A 21,753-nucleotide genomic window follows, 5' to 3' on the forward strand; every position below is an offset into this window, starting at 1 on the left:
AGTTTGCGCATTTTGATGTGACGTCACATTTCTCAAACCCCCCCCCCCTCGTCACACATCGTCACAAATGTCTGACCCCCCCCCCCCCCACTAGGTGCGTGACGTCATTTATGGACGGCCCCTAAGGAGGAGGCCCAGTACTGATTCAGGTATCTTCACTGATGTTAGCCGTTGCCGGGCACCGAACTCAGGTCGTCGGGTTCGTAGCACACGGCGCTCACTGTTGCGCCACCGCCCCATCATTTACCCACAAGCAAGCTCACACACAGACCCCGCACGGATGCATGCACACCCATAAATCGACATCGGAAGAAGAAGACTGCGCACGGTGTCACGCGAACATAAACAACCGCGTGGAGATAAACACGAAACAATTTACAGCCAGGACAAGGACACAACCATCACCACTGATTAGCACGGCTGGCTACGTATGGTGTGAAAGAAGTACAACATACATACGGTCGTTGAGCCAGGCCTGGGCACGCATTTCAAATGAACTCTTATTTCTGAACAACAGTGAAAACTTGGCGTTCGGACCAGGCAGCCGTAAAACATTGGTCACGTCACTACCGTAGCCGTTGTGGCTGCGTTCCAGGGTGAAACAAATCACTCCGAGCTGCGTGGTCTTTTCACTGCGGTGGCACGGGCTGCTTTTGTTATCAACAAACGCTCGGCAGCAGCTCACCGGCCGCTTGCTCTCCCGTCACAACACGCGTCAGGCCATGAAACTGTCCGACAACATAAATATGGGCATACAGATGGACGGACGAAATGAATGGATGGATGGATGGACAGACAGGTGGAATGAGGGACAGAGGAAAAAATTGGCAAAAGTACGGATGGGATGCATGCCCAGTGTGCAGTATCAAGATCAGGCAAAGGCTCACGAGCTCACTGCCACCAGCGTAAGGAACCATGGGCCAAGCGATGCGGCTGAGAGTTTTACGCAGATCACAATGAACCGTGTCGGAGTGCCACCGAGCCGGCGCTGCTAAGAACCCGAGTTTAAATTGGGTTCTCAAGTGTACAGAGTTCAATGGTCCTCAGCACGGTCACCGAGGGCACAAAAAACTGTCATAATATAGGGGGCCGTCCATAAATGACGTCACGCGATATTGGACGATTTTTGACCCCCCTAGTCACATGGCGTCACAAAAAGTCAGACCCCCCTCAAATATGACTCTGCCCCCCCCCCAAAAAAAATGCTTCAAATCGCTTTAAACTATTGTCATTGTAGTGCGTATTTAATGTGGCGCTGCACTCTGATGTTGTCAGGAGAAAACATTTATTAAAAAGTCTATTTAATTAAGTAGAACGTGTTGTCTATACTTATTTAAAGTTACGCATTTTGATGTGACGTAACTCAAACCCCTCCCCCTCGTCACACATCGTCACAACCCCCCCCCCAGATGCGTGACGTCATTTATGGACGGCCCCATATTCAATTATTTCAGTCTCACGCAACTTTAAATAAACTCGCCGTGTGATTAATAACAACAACAATAATGTCTCGTGCAATTCAATAATTCCAGACACTGTGGATTGCTAATGTATCTGTTGTGGCATTGGCACACATCCCCCACACACCCGGTTCACCAGCAATGCACACAGGTGAACGCACATCTCGCGCGCACGCAGCATGCACGCACTGGCCTCTACGTCAGTATGGGTAGCAGTGACCACTGCTCAGACCGCTGCCTGCGTAGTGACCGGAGTGGCAATTCAATTAAAACGTGAGCATTTCAATCGTTCAAACAACACGCCCAAAATCCCCGGGCTTCTGTTTGCGAAAACGAGGGCTTCACGTGCGAAGGCGCCAGCGACGCGTGACAGAGGGTGGGGGGGGGGTCGATTACGCGCAGCGTTTTGCCGAGCGTGAGTGGATTGCCGGGCGGTGCCTTGAGAAAGGCAATGCTGCTCCGGTGTTTAGGTACTCAAGTGTGCCGAACCAGCGCCGAACGACGGAGCAATCCGGAGGCACTTGCGGCTCTTCAGCACGGGTCGGCTCTCGTCGCAGATGCAAATTCCCCAGTAAATGTCCCCCAATGCAGGGTGCGAATTTATCAGGACGCGTGATCCCAATAGGACCTGGTCAGTGGAGAGCCGTGCGTTTAGAGCAGGGGGTCGGCAAGCAAAATAAAAAGAGCTGTAATTTTTTTGTTCAAAGTCGGTTTAAAACACAATATTTCAAGAGCCGCAATGCATGTGAATGAGACGGTCCTCAATAAATAATGTCACGAAATAGCCCTTAAAGAGTCGCATGCAGCTCCAGAGCTACAGGTTGGCGACCCCTGGCTTAGAGTATTTGGCTGATGTTAATGTCCACACGATAGGCCACTTTGTTGAGCTATCATCTGTGGCCAGAGCTACCGTATATAGCTCAGTGGGTCTTTCCTGCTAAAATAAAAATAAAATAGTTTCTTTTTAGTTTAATACAATGGGAATGTCCTCTCTCCTTGTGTTTGTGATATACACGTGTAGTATTCGGAGTAACACACTGGAAGACGAGGCAATTATTAAAACAATTCTTACAATGGGATCATTAATATCACGACACTCTCCTCACATGAACCACAATTCCACTTACATCCAAATCGTCACCCCTTCCCATTCCTCTTTGCCACTGCAATACTCCACACGCTTAGTAAACGTCACAGCACATTTATCATGTGTGTTAAGGCCACGCTGCGGGATCACCTCTGCCACTATTGCTACGAACGCTACGACCAAGCTGCATTATGTATGAGGCTGTGCACACGGATTCTTTACTTGCAAGTCTGTGACAAGGATTTTTGTTTATCCTGTTTGCGGTGAGTTCTGGCGTGGGTTTTGTGTAAATTATTTGTTGTTGCTGCTGTTGTTATTTTTGCTCCTTGTCAGTTCGCAGGTTCCCTGCACCCTGCAATGATCTGCTTGTTTGTTGTTGTAACATTCTTACCCGCCCCTACTGGACATCTGTGAAAAAGAACTTTATAGCTCATCGGATTCCTCCAGTATAAGTCAATAATCTGATTCTGCACTGCCGCCACTGCCGACAGTCTTGGACTGTGGCCGCCCTTGTAACAGAGCTGATTAACTCAATTGGGCCTTGCCAGAGGAATTAACAAAGTCCTAGTCTGATTCTGATAGCGTGGAGGTTACAGCTCGCATTTTTTTAATTTTAGTTGGGGTTTATTTTTTACGTATCATGCAGTTTGCATTTCAGTGGTTGCCTCGTACAGCGTATTCAGATGCTCCTGTACGGAGGACACCATTTGAATTTCGAAACATATTATTCGTGTTGAATGCGCGTACGTCACGATACCCAATATTTTTTATTGACTTGTCGATGCAGAAGCCGACAACTCCACGGTGGTCGCCGTGTTCCTTGACACGCGGGATTGGCCCCACTGAGATGGGGCTTTGAAGTGAGCCTTCCATTAAGGCAGCGTTCGCTTTTTTAACCATCTCGCTCAGAAAACGTTCTGAGTGCCCCTTATAATCCGGCACCTGAAGAGCGGGAGGAATGCAAGAGTCTCAGGAACCATTCATCCATTCATTTCCTGTGGATTAATGTGATTCACTGAAGAAGAATACATTATAATACTGTTGTATATTGCACAACATAACCGTGCAGAATCAGGATCTGTATTTATCCTGGAGAAATCCGATGAGCTATGAAGCGATTTTCCCCCAGATGTGCAGTAGCAGCGGGTCAGAAAGTTACAACACACAATGCACATTAATGACCGTATACTTTTAATACTCTAAACCAGTCCCGGGCCTTCCCCCATTCACCATTCTACCCGCGTGGTGAAGTATGGTCAAACAAGTCCGACAATTCACACAGTAGGCCTTCATTCAGCAATACATTGCTGCACTGCTGCAAATTATACTTAAGTACGATGAAAGTCCATTGAGACCAGCAGTTTCACTTTTTTTCATGGGAGATGCTGATCAGTGTTTTATTACCGAGACATCCACAGGCTAGATACTTCAAATGTTGCTGGTCGCTGCATCCCTAGAGACAGTCTCTGATACATTCCTGCAGGGGCGGAGCCAGGATTTTGACTTTGGGGGGGCTGACTCAATATTCTGAGATATCCAGTGTTTATGTTTTCCAATGGGCGCCACAAATGTATAAAACTAATTTTATTGGATTTGAACGCGGAGTTTATTAATAGGTCGGAGCCGCTGATAAGTTTGAAAGGCTGCCGCTCAAGCAGCCTGCAGGGCAGCACAAGGTGGCAGCCTGCAGGGCAGCACAAGGTGGCAGCCTGCAGGGCAGCACAAGGTGGCAGCCTGCAGGGCAGCACAAGGTGGCAGCCTGCAGGGCAGCACAAAGTGGCAGCCTGCAGAATTTTGCAGCAGCCGGATATCCGATTATCCCGATTACCGACTTTCCCAAAATTTCAGGGGGGGCTGAGCCGCCCCCAGCCCCCCTGTGGCTCCGCCCCTGCCCATAGCTGTCAAGTCCGTATCACTGTCTACCTTATTACAGACCAATTCAGACCTTGTTGGTCACCGGTACCCTTATAAATCTCAACGTTCATTCTACAAAGTCCCATCACAAGGGAGAAACACAAACAAATAGACACTTTTTTGCCCGTATTGAAACGGCTGTACGCCGTATGGACCTGAAAACTCAATTTCCCTGTACAAGAATACGGGGTAAAACCGTATGAGTTGACAGGTATGCTGATATCAGAGCAGTCATTCTAGATTTACAGACGTCAGTGAGGCAGGCATTAGATGAGCAGCTAAATTCCTGGGGTCGGTGGCCCAAAACATCCTGAGTGGAATTCACTCTACCGGCCATTTAAAATGGTTCAAGTGAAGCCGGAGGTAGATTATTTAGGGTGCTTTGTGCAACCGGCAAACCACCGCCGAGCCAGGCTATTTTTACAAATGTATGTCTCTTTAAGAAATGTCTTCACGCAGATACCTGGAGATGTCAATCCGCCAACACAAACACAGGGCAGTTGGTTGCATAAGCGACAATGCAGTACTTGCACGGTAAATGCAAAAAAACGTCATGCATCAGACACAAATGTGAAACCTAATAGACCACTGACCATCTCAAGAAAACCTCAGCAGCTGTTATATCAGTTGAGCATTTAACTGGAGAGTTGTCTCAACGGGTGACCCAAAAACCTGGCCACTATGAAAACACAATCACCTAAGAGTCGACAATACTTCATGGCAAACAAATAACAACAAAACGCCAACAAAAACACACCGCGACACGACCCGAAGACAGCTAACGCTGTCCCCCTTCGGAAGGGGAGGGGGGTGCATCCCTACTTTGTAGGCCGTGATCTGGCTGTTGGGAATGACCGTCTGCATGCTCTCTCCTCTCCCACGGCGACGGCCCAGCTCCAACAGTGCCATGGCTCCCCTCGAGCCACGACTCCCAGGAGTCGTCACCGCTCAGGGTCGCCTCCGCTCACCGCCCCCCCCCCCTCTCTCTGTGACTCGCAGCTCAGCAAGAGGCACCCCCCCACCCCAACCCACCCCAGCTCAGGGCTGACAACCCCGAATAATTTTTTCACTTCGCGAATAAGCCGCGTGTAACAAAAATGTACCACTTATAATCGCGCTGTGTTAGCAACGGCTTTCCCCCGCAGAGGTTGGCGGAGGATGGCCCAGCCGAAATTACTTTGACGTCAAACTGAAGATAATTTGTCGTCGCTTTTTTTCGTCGTAGCCGTCGTCGCTGTCGTCGCCGTCCGAAGAACGCGGCCGCTGCGCCGTGACGGTTTCTCGGAGCGCACGTTCACGTGACCGAGCGAATGTCGCACGCCCAGCGCCGCTCTCTCACCCTCCTCCTCTTCCTCCTCCGCCGCCTTCCAACACCCCCACCACCACCACCACCCCCCACAGCTACCCCGCACCCCCACCAATCGGCAATAAATTCCATCCTTTGGACAACTCCACCAACCTCCCGGCCACAAAGGCCCACCGCGGCAGGGGTAACGGGTGGGCTGGTCCCCCTTTGTCCGGGCAAAGAACGAACCGTGGCACCCGGCGATGTAAGGGGCGACGCGCTCCATCTCTCATCTGCGTGTGGTCGCCCGGAGGCACCGCTACACCACGAAGATGACGAGGAGGAGTGGGGGGGGGTACGGTTGCCCCGTTGCTGCGTTGGGGCTAAGACAAAATGTGGCCAAGTGGTTTTGAACGCTGCACGCAACGCACCACTGCGGCGGTGTTGACGGTTGTGTGCTGCGCAGCTCCGCGTTGTTCGGCACGATGACATCCAAACACTCGGCTCGTCATGAGGCAATCGTCGAATGCTGAAGGGGATTGCCTTCAAGGCAAATGGTTTTCTTGAAAACGATCAATAATGGGCAAGCTTTGTTCACGTTACAACTTGATTTGTTCGGCTGTGTCGGGTGGAGGAGGTGCGGGGTGCGGTTGGCTATGTACGGTGCGAAAGAAGTTCAACAAACATACATACGAGGAGGATGTACGATACAATTTGTCTTTGTATATAAGCGATATAACCCAAATAGCAATCATGGGAAACCAAAAAAGCCGTAATGTTGAAGTTCTGTTTTTGACTTCGTTTTGCCATCTCTGAGAATTAAGGATTTTGCCATTGACTACCACATGGAAAACATTCTACAGTGGGAGAGGCAGAGGAGAGATGCAGCAGCACTTAAGGTGTGGATCGGAGGTCACTTTAAAGGAACTCACAAGTAGTTCTCCGATATCTCCTCTGCGGGCCATTCCATGCTACGTGCTAAGAAGAGCAGAGGACCAGATAGTTCGTGTACATCACAAAACACATCCAATTAATTAATTAATTAATCAATTAATTAATTGGTTGCCATGTCAGTTCGATCCAATGCAACAATAGTGCAAGTTTCTTAAATCCCGCCACCCCCGCCCCCCCCCCCCCCAAGATGACTGTCAGTGTGGAAGAGTAGACCAAAAGCTATCTAGTAAGGCTCTCCTGTGGATCCCCTTCTGCCAGCAGTGGCACGAGAAAGGAATTTCAGGGCTGCGCCCTCAACTCTTAATGTCTTGACGCCATCACATTCCCGCATCTCCGATGAGGACGGTTGGCTACGTACGGTGCGATAAAAGAAGTTCAACGTACAAACACAAAGATCCCCCGTATAGCCTTAACAGATTGTTGGGGCAAGTGCTGTTAGCGAGCACCTTTGAAGGCCGGAACGGCGCACGAAGTGGGTGGGTGGCCAACACCACGCCCGGCCGCCTTTGTCTCCCTAGTGGCGAAGTTTACACATCTCACCAGGTACAAATCTGAGGCTGAGTCGACCTAGGGGAGGCCTAGGACCGGTTCTGATAATCGTCACCGGTGCGGGCCTTGAACGGGAATCGAACTGTGGTTCATAGCGCAGCGCGCTAACCGCTACACTACCGCTCCCCACCGCACGTACACACACAGACACACGCGAGCGAGCGAGCGAGCGCGTACGTCTCGTGATGCAGCTTGGCAAGGTCAGAGCCAGGGCGTGCGTCAACAGGAGGCTCGGCTGCAGCGCTGATAACGCTCGTGCGGGGAGCCGGCTCCTTTCGCAAGCCGCGTAGGCAACAACGCAGCAACGCACGCGCGCACACACGCGTGCACACACACACGCGCACACATGCGTGCACACACACACACACACGTGCACACACCCATACGCAAACACGCGCACACGCACACACGCGCGCGCACGCACACGCAAACACGCGTACACGTACACACACGCACACGCGCGCACACACTCCCGTCGTGATGGAAACGGGCACGATTTAACGAGTGTCTTGTAGGTTTTCAATGTGTTAATAAAAGGTGTGGGGTAGGGGAAAGGGGTTTGATAGTTTCAATCAATAGGAGCTTTAACGAAGCCGGCTAAATGGGGAATATGCCGTTCGGAAATTAGCGACGCATTAAAAAAAAACTATTATTTTGGTACTGTGGCAAAGTGCTGCGTTGTAGGGATCAACCGGCAAATTTACATCATCTCGATGGTTACTTCATACAAATAAAGTTGGCATGATATAATCCATACTTTTTGGTTCTTTCGGTAAAGTCTAGTAGGTAAAAATAAAAATTAAAGTTAATCAAATCACGACGTTTCGGAGGCAACACAAGCTTCCGTCATCAGGTGTGAAGAACCAAAAAGTATGGATCATTGCAGTCACGAAAACTTCAAATCTAGGCTAAAATCCAGCCGCAGTTTTTATTTGAATCCTGCCGCCAAGTTGCTTCCGTTTGTCTGCGTCTGACCAACTGCAATCCACAGTGTGGCGCTCTCTCTCTCAGTCTGAATATTGTGACGGTTAAACAGTGACTCTTGATGACACAAACAGAATGGGACAACTTTAATTACACCACGAACTGCACCACCACGTCGACGCGCAAGGGCTAATTTGTGTGGGCGGCAGCGGCGGTGGTAATGTTGAATTATCTGGGCCAGAAATGGTTCACTGAATTATTTTAGCAAGCAAGGGGGGGCGGGGGTCATTTGCAGGTCAGCGACTGCCACGGTCGTTCAAGAACCTCCCACTTCGAGGGTTTGCCAGGTTGCTCAGAGGGGTTCATAATGGCACTCAACAGTCCAGCGAAGAAACTAGATTTGAATCGGCGTTCCAGTCGCTGGTGAATCATCCGGTTTACCGAGCAAGAGGAAGGAGTTGATGTTTTGGCCGAGTCAAACAGAATATTCCGGCTCTCGGAATTAAAACAAAACCCCGCATTTTTATTGACACGAGATTAAGTTGCCTTTGCAGGGTACACAAAAGGTGTCCCCTAATGTGGAAATAGAGGTCTGTTAAAGTGACTTAAGAAGTCGTTTTGTGACATCTTTGGGGGGAAGTTATCTGATACAGGGTGTGGTGCACAGTTATACTCATTACACATTGAAATATGTTATTCTGACAAAAAAAGTTTCTACTTTTTACATTCGTGCATAAAAAAACAAGTGCTCCAGTAAATCTCCAATTTTCTAATGTGCATTGCCTAACCCTGATCACAAAGTGATGCCTCCTAGCCAGGTGAGAAAACTTCAAAGTGGGGGGAATTTAATTATGGACTGTTTTAATATATGTTTTAAAAGTCCACTACTGGCATAGCATGGTTAAACTAAAGACGTAACTATTTTTTTTATTTTACCAGGTAAGGCCCACTCAGCTATACAGCTCTTTTTCAGAAGCGACCTTGCCACAAATTATAGCTCAACGAAGTGACGTATGTGTAAATGGATAGCATCCAAATACTCAAAAGGCATGTTTATAAATGTGGAGGGAAAAAACGGAGGACTCGGAGAAAAATCCACGCGATCAAAGGGAGAAACTCCAAATATACAGCAAACGTCTGGGTCAGGATCGAACCCATAACCTCCTGTATACCAGGCGAGGTAGTTAACATCTCGCCACCGTGGCACACTGGTGCAATGAATGAAACTGGGCCCTCTGACCATTTTTTGCCCGTTGTGCCACCAGCCTTACACCCTCTTTGAGCCACAGCACTTACAACGCAGTGACAATTAACCATCCCACTTCCCGCCCTGTTCACCTGCTGGTGCCAAAGCTATAATCCAAGCCTGTGTTGCCCTCTGGCGAGGGGCGAAAGCAAGCAGGGATGTAGTCTCTGACGGATCGAGTTACTGCCTCTGACAGCCACTGACCACACCTGTTCACACCTTCCCATTGTGTGTGCCCTGCTAATGGGCAGCGGCAATAACCTACTATGAAAAATTAAAGACGAGGCTTGGAATGAGGCGGTGGTGGCTCGGGCTGTAAATCATTTGAAACGGGGAGAAGCTCCTGCCGCAATGACACATGGGGGTAGCAGTGGTGACATGGTGGTGGTGGTGGGGGCTGTCTGTCACTTGATAAGTGGTGGCAATGGCAGTGGTCACAATGAGCGTGGCAGTCAAAATGGTGGTGGTTGTGAGCGTTGGCTGTGTTGGTGGTAATGATTTGTGGCAGTATTAGCAGTGATAGTAGCAGTAGAAATGGTGAGACGAGTGCAGGTGGTCGGGGCAGTGATAGTGGCAGTTGCAGTGTTTGAGGCAATGGTGACTGTGTCAGTGGCGGTGACAACAGTGGAGGAGACGGTGACAGTGGTGTTGGCTGTGTCAGTGGTGGCGAGGGGTAGCAGCGGTATTGACGATGGCAAGAGTTGGTAGCGGTGGCGATGGCAGCGGTAGCGGTCATGTGGTGGTGTTGTTCATGGTAATGGTCACGACGGTGGCGGGGGTGACGGCATTGATCACAGTGGTGGTGGTGGCAGCGGTAACGACGATGGCAGTGATGGTCATGGGTGGTGTCGGTGGTGACGGCTGCAGTGGCGGTGGTGGCGGAGGTGGCCTGTGCTGATCAACGCCGCACACGGTGCCGGGAGAAGCCGGGCTCTCGTGGCAACACGTGGCATACACACTGAGTCAGCCAAACAAAGCTGACACACCCTAGCGCGCGATCCCTCGGTTACCAGCGAGAGCCGAACCACTCCTGGGTGCAAAGGAAGCCGCCGCGCAGCAAGTCGCGGTTCCTTTATTACGCAGCTTGTTTTCTTACTTTATTGCTCAACTCAAGTCCGAGCATGCATGTGCACCTCCAGAAACACACGGTTTAAAACGAGGATGGATATTCAAGTCGTCGTCGTCTTAAGCGTCCGTTTGCCGATGACGCAAATGTTTGTCGAGCGAGAGCGCGCGTGTGTGTGCGTGCGCGTGTGCGTGTGTGTGCGTGTATGTGTGTGCGTGCGTGTGTGCGTGTGCGTGCGTGCGCGTGTGCGTGCATGTGTGTGCGTGCGTGTGTGTGTGCGTGCGTGTATGCGCGTGCGTGCGTGTGTGTGTGCGTGCGTGTGTGTTCGTGTGTGTGTGTGCGTGTGTGTGCGTGCGTGTGTGCGCGTGTGTGTGTGTGCGTGTGTGTGCGTGCGCGTGTGCGTGCGTGTGTGTGCGTGCGTGTGTGTGTGTGCGTGTGTGTGTGTGTGCGTGTGCGTGCGTGTGTGTGCATGTGTGTGCGTGCATGTGCGTGCGTGTGTGCGCGTGTGTGTGTGTGCGTGTGTGTGCGTGCGTGTGTGTGCGTGCGTGCGTGTGTGCGTGTGTGCGTGTGTGTGTGCGTGCGTGTGCGTGCGTGTGTGTGCATGTGTGTGCGTGCATGTGCGTGCGTGTGTGCGCGTGTGTGTGTGTGCGTGCGTGTGTGTGCGTGCGTGCGTGCGTGTGTGCGTGTGTGCGTGTGTGTGTGCGTGCGTGTGCGTGTGTGTGCATGTGTGTGCGTGCATGTGCGTGCGTGTGTGCGCGTGTGTGTGTGTGCGTGCGTGTGTGTGCGTGCGTGCGTGCGTGCGTGTGTGCGTGTGTGTGCGTGCGTGTGCGTGCGTGTGTGTGCGTGCGTGTATGTGCGTGCGTGTGTGTGCGTGCGCGTGTGCGTGCGTGTGTGCGTGTGTGTGCGTGCGCGCGTGTGTGCGCTTGACGTGAGCTTTGAATAAACGTGCCGCCCGCGCACACGAGGGAGACCCAATTACACGAGACACAAAATAACAAAGCGTCAGCGTCGTTGTGGAGAATATAAGCAACAAAACAGATTAGCAGATCGCACGCCTCCCTCCTATGTCCCTGTCTCTCCATGTAAACAAAATGAATGCCACGAGCGATCGCTACTGCTTAACGAGCACCACAATTGCTCGTGCAGTATCCTCCCAGTCCAGGGCTAAGAAATCGAAACCTAACATTGATCTCACGACCAGATGCTATTGAAACGTCGCCCCAGCAATATTGGCTCAACGTTCCTGTTTGTTTTAGCGCGTCAAAAATTCCATCACATTTCCAAAGCTGGTGCAAATGCTATAATCGCGATGATAGAACGAGGGAGGTGGCGATGATGACTGTGGCAAGGAATCAGCAGTACTTCCTCACACAAAACATTTGCTCGGTATGTTCGATCATGATGATGATCATAATGATGATGATACACATTAGTTGGTGTTCCTGCATCGGCAGTGGTGGACAAGCACACATAACAAAAACACTCAACACGTTCCATCAATAACATCAATAAGGAAAAATACAAAATAGCCACGTGCGCTATAAAAAATGGAAATTTCCCAAAACGTCGCGGATGGTATTCGCCTAACTTTAACGCCACAGTGGCACTGATGAACATGTCGAGTTTTCATGGCGATGATGACTTTGACAGAAACAAATCTTGAGATCTGATCGCCCGGTGAATATAAAACTCCTCCCCCAGCCCCACAAGCTGTCCCAAAGGGGAGCCATGCCAACAGTTAGCCACGCCGCTTTAAAGCTTTAAAGGGACAGCGCTCACGCGCCTCCACTGCCGTGGCCTCTGTGACCCCTGGAGCAACGGGGTCGGCAACCCGAGGCTTCGGAGTCGCATGGCTGCTCTTTGGCTTGCCCCCTTGCGGGAGAGCATTGCTTTCAATATAAAAAAAACGTAAATCTTAAACGTTATTTAACGTAAAGATAACTTATTAATGTGGCAGTGAATGAGTCACTCTGGAATGTCTTTGTGACAACAAAATGTACAACAGTCGAACTGTATTGTAAAATAATAACGAAGGAAGGGGGGAGGGGGGGAACTAAATAGACGCGGTTTGTTCCATCACCTATTTTGTTTATTTAAGTCAGAATTTGTTTGTCCGGCTGCTGTATACCTGCTGTGTTTGTGTACAAGTAGCTCTGCGTGTGATGGCGGCTCTCCAACTGTTTTGGTCAAAGACAAAAAACAAGAATTAAAATTGCCTCTTTCTTCTTTGAAAGGTTGCCGGCCCTGGCGCCACCTGAGCACCTAGAAACTGTAGCCACTGCCATTTCTCCCCCCCCCCCACACTTCTCAGCCCCCCCCCCAAACACACCGCCCCCCTCCCCCCTAGCTTGGCACGCTCCCACGTCCCACACACGCAGAGGCACCGCGTGTTTGCACAGCGAGATTGCTTCTTTGCGGAAACCTAGCGATGGCCGGTAAACACAAGCCAGCGGATGATTTATGGGATACGGACCATTCATGATGATGATGTTACAGGCGATTGCATAAATTGAAGTGGATACTTATATGTATGTGTTATCTATGGGGCCTTTTTGCCAGTATCAAAATGGTGAAAAGTAAGAAGAGGCTTTCGCCTTCCGAGCAATAAAACAGGCGTTAAGATATTCAAACACTAAACAGATACCGTTTGCAAGGCATCAAGTCTGCATTAACAAACACGGACTTGTGGCAAAACTTGCAAACAAACATGCTCTGATAATAAATGTATCGTCTTTGAAACTGATTGGACTACACCAGAGACGTATTTCGCACCGTATGTAGCCAACCGTGTTAATCGGAGGTGCTAATCGGTGTGTTCAGTTCACATAAACTGTTCACACGAATAAATGCCACCTCAGTGAAATTATAAACGGTTGCCTGTAATCGTACACACGTTACACATGTAGCGTGCATTATTATTATTATTAACGTTTACTATTTTGAATGTAAACAAATTATTTGGCGATGCTGCTGCGTTGGCAGTGGTGCACACACACAATTAACACACAAAAAAAATCTCAACACATTCGTCAACAACACGGTGGCCTTAAAAGAAGAAATATATATAATCTGTAATTTTTCAGACAATGGCCCAGCTGCAGAAGGTCATTGCCCAAAACGCCACCGATTAATTACATTTTTATTTGAAGGCCACACTAATTGTTTACGAATGCGTTCATTTGTTTTTGTTCATACGGTATTTTGAATGCACCTTGCATGTCAGGCATTACATATCGAAGCGTATGCAAAATGAACCAAATTCCCAGGGATATATAAACACAACAAACTACACTTACTATGCGGAAATAAAAACCCATTCAAACAAAATACAATACAATGAAGTAAACAATCTATATCTTATACAATGCACAAGCCATTGTTCATAAAGAATGTTTTGAAAGAAGTTAGCCTTCAGTGTGTTCTTGAATCGGTTTCAAACTTGTCGATGCCCTTATAAGATTAAGCAGAACGATCCACAGATCTGGCACCATTTGAGCAAAAGGGGCATTGTTCGGGGCATGTAGAATTTAAACCACGTTGGCATTTGCATCGCGTGTAACACAAATTAAAGGCAAATTTACACAAACGCACGCGAAAATCAACTCACGATATCACGTAGTCAATGGAATGTCACAAAACCTTGCGTCTGGGATTTCTGGCACCTGAGCACCATCCCTGATCACCGGTGCGTGCACCCGAGCTGCCACAATCGTAACAGCCACACTACCAATGGCCGACAAATACCCCACGGGCCTGTGGCGATTAATTTAGCTGTAATGTGACAACCTGGCACTCGTGCAAAACGAGGTGCAAAAAAATGAATCCACTTTCCTTCTGGGCTAGATCCGATAAACACAACGGTCTCAGAAAATAAAACATTATTACAAGAGGTGTCTGCGTGGCTCACGCGTCCCAGTACTAAGCCAGCACCGCTGAGGTCCTAAGTTTGAATCTAGGCAGTAACAACCTGTGATTAAACTGGGTTAATGGTCTCAGCCCGGTCACAATTTGGTTTTTCAATTAATGTGACTAAATTACATTTCTGAGAAGAAGAAAAAAAACAATACATTTCTTTTGAATGCCACGTGATAAATTTCCATAGTAAGGTGTGTGGGAAAGCGCACAACCCTAATTTGTAGCTGAAAGATCACTTCTCAGAAGCAGTTCTTTGATATCTTATTCTGACAGATCTCTATCACACAGAATGATGCACTGCTCCTTCCCCTCACCTCAGGTTAGTACGGTTCGCTACGTATGGTATGAAAGAAGTTCAACATACACATCCATAGTGCTCTGTGAGATTTCCAATTGGGCATTTGATCTAATGACACGATGTGAAAGCACAATTGGATATTTAACTTTGGAAAAAATATATTTAAAAAAACCCATAATTATAAAACCTCTACCCATGGGACAGATTGTGCCAAATTATCATTTTCCTCACCGCTACAGGAAGTCTCTTCCTGCCTCACTGTGTATTCAGCCCCGGGCTGATCACCCAGACATTGGAGTGATTTTTTTTTCTGTTGGGGAGGCAGCCGAACTTAAATTAGAAGGTCAAAGTTTAGTGCTTACAACATGACGCACCATTCCAAAAGCAGCACTCTATGCCCCACTCATTCACACAACCACAGTTGTGTCTACTTCTTGACATATCCACCCTCGTAACAAAATACATGCAAAAAATGAACCTCACCGAACGGCAAAAAAATGCCCCAGTCATATTTGCGAACTCGCTTTCTCGACCACCGCTCCAAATGCAGCAAACTTACATTCGGCATTGCGCACGGGAAGCACGCTCGCACCGCAGCCGTCTCCCGTCTCGGAGAGCGCGTCTCAAACCGGTGACCGGCGAGCAGACCGGTCAATGGCCGAGAGCCGTCCTAACGCCCGCGGCCCCAAACGCCGCCAATCCCCACCGATCCCCGCTTTGCGCTCGCCGGCTCGTTCGTCCAACGGCGAGGAGTGGGCTCACGCGAGGCGGAAAGGGGGACGGGCGGTGACGTCCAGCCCTCTGGACGCTCAACGGGCGCAAACAGCGGCTGTATACACAGGCAGCGCGGCGTGGCCCCTGTCAAAGGGAGTCTTAACCGCCCCGCTGCCCCGATTATTAACAACTGCACGGCCGGCGGTCACTCGCAAAACAACGTCTTTAAAAGCAGCACGCGTGTATGTGTGCGCGCGCGAGTGTGCGCACACGGCGTGTATGCCACGCCAAGACGCATGTTTTGTGCCGTGTATGTTTTTGTTTACTGTCGGTTGATTTTGAAGATTGTTTTTTGGTGAGGTAAAGCGTGGGTTCGGGGGTGGTTTGTTGGTGCAGTGGTTACCATACCAGGCTGTGAACCCGGTAACAAGAGTATGAATCCCAGCCATGGCTAACATCAGTGGTGAGTGGTATCTGAAACGGTCCTGGCACACTCCTTCACTGATCTGCATTGAGCAGCATGGTGCGGTATGACCCACAGGGTGTGAAGAGGTTTCCATTCAGCAGTGATATTAACACAGGGTTGCCTGATAACATACAAATATAGCGTGAACTGATGTTTCAGGAAATGGCCCTTCTTCAGAGCAGAGAGAGGTAGAGAAATTGACAAAAATTATAGCTGCTGATAAGCAGGCAGAGCTATTGTGTGTGTGGTATATAGTGGGAGACCTTGTTGAAATTATATAGGGATGTATTCTTAGTTTTTTCGGTAAAGTCACGTTGAAGAGAAACAACAAAATATATATAAAACAATAAAAAATTCTCACGACGTTTCGACCATAACTCAAACGGTCATCATCAGGTGTGTCGGTTTGCATAAATTTAACGTGACTTTACCGAAAAAACTAAGAATATGAATTACTGCAGTCACGAAAGCTTTAAATCAAAATTTATATAGGGATGGTTACTTATTTATTTAACATGCATAATGATTATCCAAGCGGTCAATAACAAAAAATTAGAAAAAATATTCTGGGAGCGCAGCCCACAGAGGGAGGAAATTAATGTGTGCAATGTGAATTATTTAATCATCTTTGCCAAGAGGGAGTAACTGCAGTGCCACATTTCATTCTCAGCGTTCAGCCACATGCCACTATGTACAACCGTGACAAAATCTGCACGGCCAAGTAAGTCGCTCAAATGCAACCTTACTAACTGGTTGTGTCGGGTGATGGTGGGTTTAACAACACATTTACATTAATACGATATAACCCAACAAAAATCCCCTACATTGTGGAAATAGGTCGCGAAAGCCTACTATACGTGTTAAACTGACATTTACAGAAGTTTGAGCGTTCTACATTGTTCAGCGTGGGTTTCTCCGGGCACTGCGGTTTCTATTCAAAAGCCAAAAAACAAACTGAAAAAACAGGACCGACAAAACATTCTCCAAAATCAAAGATCCCTCTGAGAAAAGCGAGGTTTTTTTCTGGGTTGAGCAATAGCATCACAAATTGAGATGCTGCGTGGAAAAAAAACTGAAAGAAGACTTTAGCACGACAAGCCGCATGTGTTGAGCAAGAACACACGATCCTCTACAGATATGTGTGTGGCAGGGGGTTAATTCATTATGTTGTCACCAGTGCCGGACTAAGCTAGTGCGTCACCTGTAGCATGAAAAAAAAAACACATACATATTTTACTTGCATATTAAAGTAATCGTACTTTTTTCATTTACTATACAGCCAAATAATACGACAAATCGCTCACCTTAAACACCCAGTCGTTCATAAAAGTCGAAGGCGGTATAGTACTATAGTAATAGAGCAAGTGCAGAATCACTGAACCGAAATTGATAGCTTGAAAGCATTTAGCGCGGGGCCCTTGAAAGTGCGGGGCCCGTCGCTACATATGTAGCCACTTGTGCCACGAGGATAATCCGGCACTGGCTCTCACTGCAAGCGAACGATGTCACCGTCCCTTTCAAACCGAAGTGCCGACTGTTGTCACCATGACCATCTTTACCATCCCCGTTGCCCTACCTCGCTCGGGGGAGGGGGGGGGCAGATGAATTCACAAGTGCCTCACGGTGGGACCGGCGCTCGCCGCCAGTGCATGTGTGCGTGAAGGTTGCCCGTAAACGCTGTCGCAGCTCACGGATGGAGCTGCCACACTCGGCAAGGCATCTGCACCGGCATGGCGCGGGAATAAACACACCTTGTGTGGCTGTGTGCATCATTGTGAGCACCTTTGGCGAAGGACGGCGCAGCGCACTTGTCCCAACAGTCTGTTTAGGCTATTTAGGGGGATCTTTGTCTTTGTATTCATGTGTGCTAATGTGTGGTAATATGTGTGTGTGCATTGCCATGTCAGTGTGTGTGTATATATGTCTTTGCGGGGAGCGGTAGCGTAGCAGTTACCGCGCTGCGCTGCGAACCTGGCGACCCGGGTTCCATTCCCGCTTAACACCCAATACTACCATTTGAACTTAGTGGCGAATGGTGGTTATTGTAGTACGTGTATGCATGTACAACTATGCATGTATGTGTGTGTTATGTATGAGTGTGCGAATGTGCGTGTTGGTGTTCAACGAGTTGTGGCGAAGTGCTTAGCAAACTGCCACTACGAACCCGGTGACCTGAGTTCAATTCCCAGACGCAGCTAACATGAGTGGTGAGTGATATCTGAACGAATTCTGTATCTCCCCTAGGTTAACTCAAATTTAAATGAGTACCTGGTGTGATATGCATACATTGCCACTGGGGAGACAAAGACGGTCGGGCACGGTCCTGGGTCATGTCGACCTTATTGCGTGCTCGCTAACAGCACTTTCCCCAGCAGTCTACATAAACTTTACAGGCAATCTTTGTATTTTGTGTGATATTCATGGAGACGTGTGCATGTGTGCGTGCCGTGCCAGTGATGTTGCCCACCCTCCCGTCCCATGCCAGCCATCATAGTCGCTCACTGCCAGGCACTTTCTCGGGCAGTCTGTTTAAGACTCTATATGGGGGATCTTTGTACGTAGCTGTCTCTGTGTGACCGTGGGTGTGGGTGTATACACAACACGGGCCCTAAAAGTGCCACAGCACACTGCGCCGTTACGCTAGGTATTTGCAAAAGTCAGTCTCGTTTACCTTGCATACTGCAAGCCCAGTCTTGCTCGGCCATGATGGCAGTCGGTTCATTAAAAAAAAGGTAACTCTAAAGGCTGTTATGCAATCGTCATTAAACATAAGGCAGCCACAAGACAGGCCAATGCTTTGACATTTTTGTCCGGTGTATTATTAATGAGAAAGACCAAAAATGCATGAACAGGCATAAATGACATCGCCCCAAAGCAGTCCAGTGGTAGGATGCCGGTGGCGTAACGATGCACTCTCGTGTCATACAATGAACATTTCTGATTCAAGATCATGATTAGATTTTTTTTAAACCTCAGCTTCTACGACAAATATGAGAGGCATGCTGCGATGGTGAGATGTTATCTCCCTCGCCTGGTATGCAGGAGGTCATGGGGTCGAACCCAGCCATGACACCTGCTGTATATTTGGAGTTTGTATGCCTCTCTCCCTGTAGCCGGTTTTTTTCCACATTTAGAATCCATGTGCGTTTAGAGTAATTGGCTGCTACTATAAATTTACACGTGATAAGCCACTTCGCTGAGTTCTAATTTGTGGCCAGGTCACTTTTGAAAAAGAGCTATACAGCTCAGTGGACCTTACCTGGTAAAATAAAAAATAAATAGTTTAGTTTAAGGTCATAACGTACATTTCTCACTATAACTTTCCACCACCCAACAGAGCCAATCAATTTCAAATGTTTACAATTGTCAAACTTGCTTTTCAACACTCCTCCGATTTTCGGCAAAACCAAATCAATGGTCATATTTGCCCAACTGACAACTTGACTTGATTGACCCTGTCGGGTGATGGAGGGTTATATTTCAAAAATTACAATAAATATATAACTTTAAAAAAAATTGCATTGAATGTATCGGCCTCTAGAGGCTGCAGTGGTCACGTGAACTCATTCAATACAACGTACTCTAAATTTTAGCACAACAACCCTTACACACGCAATATGCTGCACATACCACGAGCTTCAAGAATCCACGTTAACTGACATCCCTAGAGGACGACACGGCCGATCTCTATAACGTCTTTTTTTTCCGCGAGGCTCACCTGCATCACCTTAAACACACTCTCTCTCTCTCCATTTCTCGCCCTTGTTGCTCCGGCTCTTGATCATGACCACCGGGCCACCACACCGCACCACCCAGAATTCACCAGCTTCAAATAGTTTGCAGGAGCAATTATATTTTGCACAAAGTACATCGACTGAATTTAAATTTGCCATTCAACATTTGTGTTGTTCTCCCTCTACAATTATAGCTTCACAGCTATTGTGCTATCTACTGCCGAGGATGTTGCGAGCGCAACAGGTGGGAGTTTTAAGTTGGCATAATCCCCGTTGCTCGGCTGTGAGTTTTAACGACTAATGCCGCGCGGTCTTTTCCCATCTGTTATTGCATGCCATACCGCTCCCTTAACCTCAGTATGCCAATCACCGGTAAATGGCAATGTACACAGCAGGACACGCCGCCACACCACACAAACGTTACGGGGGCTGTGCCACTGTTTACCAAAACACAACTATGTATGTATGTTGAACTTATTTCGCAACGTACATAGCCAATCGTGCTAATCAGAGTTGCGGGAGAAGGACAACGATCTAAACGCAAAAAGCAGTTCTAAAGAAATGAGTTTTCAATCTTGATCTAAAAGCGAGACAACTCCAGTAGCTTTGTAATATCAGAAGGAAGAGCGTTCCAGATGGCCGCAGAAGCGCATCTGAAAGCGAACGATGCAGTGACCGTCTTTGCTCCATCGCAAGCCAGAATTTCTGTTGGGCAACACAATCGGATCGACACCAGGAATGTGGAGTTTCCAATCGCAGTCTGGTGCCTCCAATGCCTCTGATGTTGGTCACTGACAACACCGACGGTGGAAAGGAGTCAAGCCAGGTCAGTGGTGCAACGTAATTGGAATGGCCCCTGGTGCAAGGCATGAAATGGGGTCACCGTGTCTGATTTCTCCCCCCCCCCCGCCTCTGTAGTCTGGAACCTAGGATTTGAGCTCCGGTGCAGTTGGACCGCCTGCACGCTCGATAGCGACGACACTGGAGTTGGACGCACACGCACACCGCACGGTCATATGGTGGCCTCATGGCTTCGAGAACATTCATTTACCGGGAAAGACCCGCCGAGTCTCAAAACTCATTTTCGTGAGATGCCTGCTTTTTGGGATGTTTGGTGGGCAAAAATTGGAATCTGTATTTAGACTGGAGGAATCCGATGAGCTATGAAGCTCTTTTCACAAATGTCCAGTATGTGTTTCGCATGTGGTGGCAGCGGCATAGCTACTTGGTGTGAAGGCGGTGCATCTGCACTCACAATAACGACAAAGATACCCCGTATAGCCTTAACAGACTGTTGGGGCAAGTTCTGTTAGCGGCACCTTTCAATTTCATTTCATTTCATTTTTTTTCATTTATTTGGTAGAGCCCTGTGAGCCATTCGGCTCTTTAATCGGGTGCAACTGCAACAAACAAAAAAACAAAAACACGAACAAGAAAACATCTTAAAGTGATTATGTGACTGTGCAAACAGAAAATCCAGGAAAAAACTGCTAAATATTCCAAAAAAAACACCGTACACCAACGCTGTGTGCAAAAATCCCAGTGGGATGCAAGTCAAACAACAACAACAACCACAAGACAACTTAGATGAAGGCCATCAGTCTAACTCCGTACTACAACAAACAAACATGGTCAAACCTACGAAGGCCGGCAAGGAAAACACAAGAGGGTGGGTGGCGAGCACCACGCCAAACCACAATTTTTCTCCAGCGCCGATGTTTACACACTGCACCAGATACTAATTTGAGGCTGAGTTGACCTAGGGGAGGCCCAGGACCGGTTAAAATATTCGTTGCTGGTGTTGGCCTCGCGCGGGAACCGAACTCCAGTCGCCGGGTTCGTAGTGCAGCGCCCTAACCGCTACACTACCGCTCCCCACACAACTAACACACACACGCACATAAGGCCGCCTTCACCTTTGCGCGTGGATTTGAGGGGCCCAATAATTACCACTAATTTACCCATGTTGCCAGTAAAGATGCAAAGCGCATGGATAAAGGCAAGAAGGGCCGTTAATTACACGGCACTGGTATGATCAGCACCCTGGAGCTGACCACAGGCGGTCACAAATAGGGTGTGTGAGCACACACACAAACACATGAAAGGCCAAGACCCCCACGAAGTTTTAACAGACCTAGGGG

At 48.5% G+C, this 21,753-nt stretch overlaps 1 protein-coding gene across 1 annotated transcript in view; it reads right to left on the bottom strand.

The window, feature by feature from the left end:
- Positions 1 to 21,753, bottom strand: part of DNAH5 (dynein axonemal heavy chain 5) — a 111,149-nt gene that overhangs the window by 79,043 nt on the left and 10,353 nt on the right. The window lies entirely within an intron of this gene.

The sequence above is a fragment of the Petromyzon marinus genome, chromosome 25, assembly GCF_048934315.1.
Source record: "Petromyzon marinus isolate PM22_M1 ecotype Great Lakes invasive population chromosome 25, UKy_Petmar_22M1.pri1.0, whole genome shotgun sequence".
Classification (NCBI taxonomy): Eukaryota; Metazoa; Chordata; class Hyperoartia; order Petromyzontiformes; family Petromyzontidae; genus Petromyzon; species Petromyzon marinus.